Source organism: Elephantulus edwardii, unplaced genomic scaffold, assembly GCF_000299155.1.
Source record: "Elephantulus edwardii isolate Elephantulus edwardi_28Jun2011 unplaced genomic scaffold, EleEdw1.0 scaffold00042, whole genome shotgun sequence".
NCBI classification, from domain to species: Eukaryota; Metazoa; Chordata; class Mammalia; order Macroscelidea; family Macroscelididae; genus Elephantulus; species Elephantulus edwardii.
In genome coordinates, this window is record NW_006399792.1 from 18932781 (window position 1) to 18936595 (window position 3815).

Here is a 3815-nt window from a genome sequence, read left to right on the forward strand (position 1 = left end):
CTGTAGATTATATCCTGCCTCATTAAAATTAAAGAGGTAAGGACTTATATAGGATAATTACAACATATCACAAAAATTGAGGACTGCTTCACAATACTGAGAACTGTGGCCTAGACAAATTGACACATATTTTTAGGCAACACAGGGAAATCCATAATAGAACTCATTGCCACCAAGTTGAACAATTTTCTCCTTCTAGATCCTTTCTCCCCCCGCCCCCATTCAATCTGAGCAAATCATTCGAGAAGCAGAACTGTATGAAGAAGAATGCGGACTCAGAATTGGAAGAAGATTCCTCAACAAACTGACTTGTGCAGATAAGACAATCTTACTTGCAGAAAGTGAAGACAACTTGATCAATGACTACAGCCTTCAATATGGATTATACCTCAACATCAACAAAACCAAAATCTTCACCACTGGACCAATAGGTAACATCATGATAGATAGAAAAAAGATTGAAGTTATCAACTATCCTTTTGCCTGGATTCAGAATCAACACCCATGATAGGAGCAGTAAAGAAATCAAAAGATACATTGCATCAGGAAAATTTGATGTCAAGGACCTCTTGAAAGTGCTGAAGAGCAAGAATATCCGTTTAAAAAATAATGTATGCCTATTGCAAACTCTGGCATTTTTCAATTGCTTCCCATGCATCTGAAACTTTGGAAAATTGATAAGGAAAATTGAAGAAGAATTGATGCCTTTGAATTATGGTCCTGTCAAAGAGTATCGAATGGACGACCAAAAGAACAAACAAATCTATCTTGAAGGAAGTGCAACTAGGGTACTCCTTCGAGGGAAGAAGAGTGAAGCTTCATCTCACATCTTTGCGCATGCTGCCAGGTGGGCCCACACCTTAGAAAAAGACATTCATAATGTGAAAAGTAGCAGGTATGTAAAAGAAAGGAAGACCCTCAACAAAAATGGACTGACCCAGTGACTGTAACAATGGGCTTTAGCATGAAAACAGGTTCAGATCTGTTGTTCATAGGGTTACTATGAGTCATAGTCACCTTAAATATGCGTCAATGACAACTAACAACAAAGGCATAGCAGATGTGTGAAGAGGGTCTCTGTCTGTATTCTTTGTTAGTTACTGTGTGGAAACTAAACTATGGTTCTAAAACAAATGGAGTCCTCCGTTCACCGTCCTGCCACAGCACATAGATAGACTCTACAGCGTCCAGCTTGAGTCTAGGTCTCAGTATCTCGTTTCACATCAGCTTCACCAAAATGCTCTGACACTGCTCAGAGAAAGAAACCTTTTGTTCTTTTCTGTGTTCCTGTTGTGGCTCCAAGACCTAAACCTCTGATAAAGTCAGCTGGCGCTACGGATAAAGCCTTGTGTCACAAGAACATATGCTGTAACTCCTCTGAGTGTGGAATGGATGGATGGAAGCAGTGACTGCTGAGATCAAGGGGATGATGCAAGATTGGGCAAGATTAATTGTACATAGATAGGGATCAAATGAAGTAGAGTCAACTCCATAACAACCATAAGTTGTCTAACAACCATTAACTGTGGAGAAAATCCATTACCACCAAGTCCATTCCGACTCATACTGACCTTACATGACTCCAAATCGACCCTATGACAATGTTTGTTTTGCTTTGTAAATTTGGAGGTAATCTTATCTGATGTTAGGGTTTTCTGTGTTATGTTAATAAGGGTCTATCAGGCTGAAATATGTCTTCAGCATATCATTTTTAGTATATGAATAATGAAACAAACAGCAATAAAACAAGTGTCCTTATTAGACTGGAGGTTAATATAGCTCCAGCCAGACCATCAAAGTTGTCTGCAATGAACCTGTAGGAAGAAAACAACAACCTCAAATTCATTGTCCTCAAGTGAGAAAAAACTCATAACTGACCTTAAGAGGCTTTAAATCACATGGGAAGAGATTGATTCTCTTTCTCCTGCAGATCAGCTGGTGGATTTGAACTGCCAGAGGAGCACTGCCTTTGAGTTCACAGTGTAGCTCTCTACCCTCTGCCACCAGAGCTCTCTAGGAGGAAAGTCCTCCTAAATGCAGCACAGATGTCAGTACAAAGGATCTTAAGAAGCTGATCACTGCCCAAACTAGCACTGGGAGCTCATCAGAAGTGTTTAATTTTATTTAATTTCTTTTTTAGTAAATTAGATGGGTCCCTGACATGGAAAATTTATGAATCCCAAAGACCAGGCATGAAAGAAATCCAGGAGGAGAGACTTAAAGAAGAGAAGAAGGGGGGAAAAAACCAATATGAGATGGTACATTTTCAAAGATGAAACATCAAGGGTAGAAATTAGATTATTTAAAGTAATAAATTAATTAATCAGTTAACTGGGAAAGTGATGAAATACAAACATAAAAAACTACATGAGGAGAAGATAGAGAAGGTGGAATCACAGAACAGCTAGAAAAGAAGAAGTAAGTGGCAGAGGAAAATACTCAGGCTGAGGACAAAGACTAAGTGCCCTATGTACCCACGTGACCGTGCCAGGTGAGTCTAATCTAAGCTATTCTATTTTCAATTGCTTCCTACACATGGGAAAGTTAAACAATGAAGAGACAACAGAAGAAGAAACAATGCCTTGAATTGTGATGCTGAGAAGAGTACTGAAGTATAATACTCCTCAATGAGAATACTCATTGCACTGCCAAAGAATGTCTGTCTTGGTGTAAGTGCAACCAAGGTGCCCCTTACAGACAAGGGTAGTGAAACTTTGTCTCACTCAGTTTGGTTATATTCTCAGGAGGCACCAGTCATTAGAGAGAGATCAGGACTAGAAAGTAGAGGATGATTGAAAGAAAGACCTTCAATGACATGGATCAATGCAGTGACTACCACAATGGGCTTAAGCATTACAGAGAGCACGCGGACAGCACAGGATAGGTCAAGTTTCAGATCTCCTGTATGTAAGGTTATATGAGTCATAGTCAGCTCGACAGCACTTAATAATAATAACTGAATTCTTGTTTGTGAATTGTTCTTGTTGTCAATTGTTTCATTATTTCATTACCTAGAAACATGAAAATAATTCTTATATTGTTGTTATGTGCCATCGAGTCACTTGACTTATAGTGATCCTATGTACAAGAGCTCTAAATCCTGCTCTATCCTGTGCCATTGTCTCTGACACACCTACTCCCACTACCCGAATCACTGAATCAATCCATCTCATTGAGGGTCTTCCTCTCCTGCACTGTCCCTCCACTCTCTCAAACATGATGTCCCTCTCTGAGGACTGGTTCATCCTTGCAACATGCCGAAAGTATGCCAGATGAAGCTTCAGAATCCTTGACTCGATGGAGCAGCCTGACTTCACCCTCTCCAGGACAAACCCACCAGTCCGTGGTATATTCAACACTCTTCAGCACCACAGCTCAAAGGCATCAATTCTCTTTATATCATTCCTAGTCCCTGTCCAGCTCTCCAAGGCATAGTGAGCAATTGCAAAGACTATAGCTCGAATCAGGCACACCTTAGTCTCCAGCCTGACATCGTTGCTCTTCAGTACTCTGGAGAGATCCCTGACAGATTACTTTCCCAATGCAATTCATCTCTTGATTTCCTCGCTGCTGGTACCAAGAGTGTTGACTGTGGATCCAAGAAAACTAAAACTAGAAACATGAAAATATCCCAATCTCTTCACCATCCATACTGATGCTGCCAATTGGCCCAGCAGTGAGACTCTTTTTCTTGATGTTGAGCTTCAATCCATATTGAAGACTGCAGTCCTTGACCTTCTGCAGCAAACACTTCAGGTCCTCCTCAGTTTCAGCAAGCAGGGTTGTGTCATCAGCATAACGCAGGTTGTTGATGA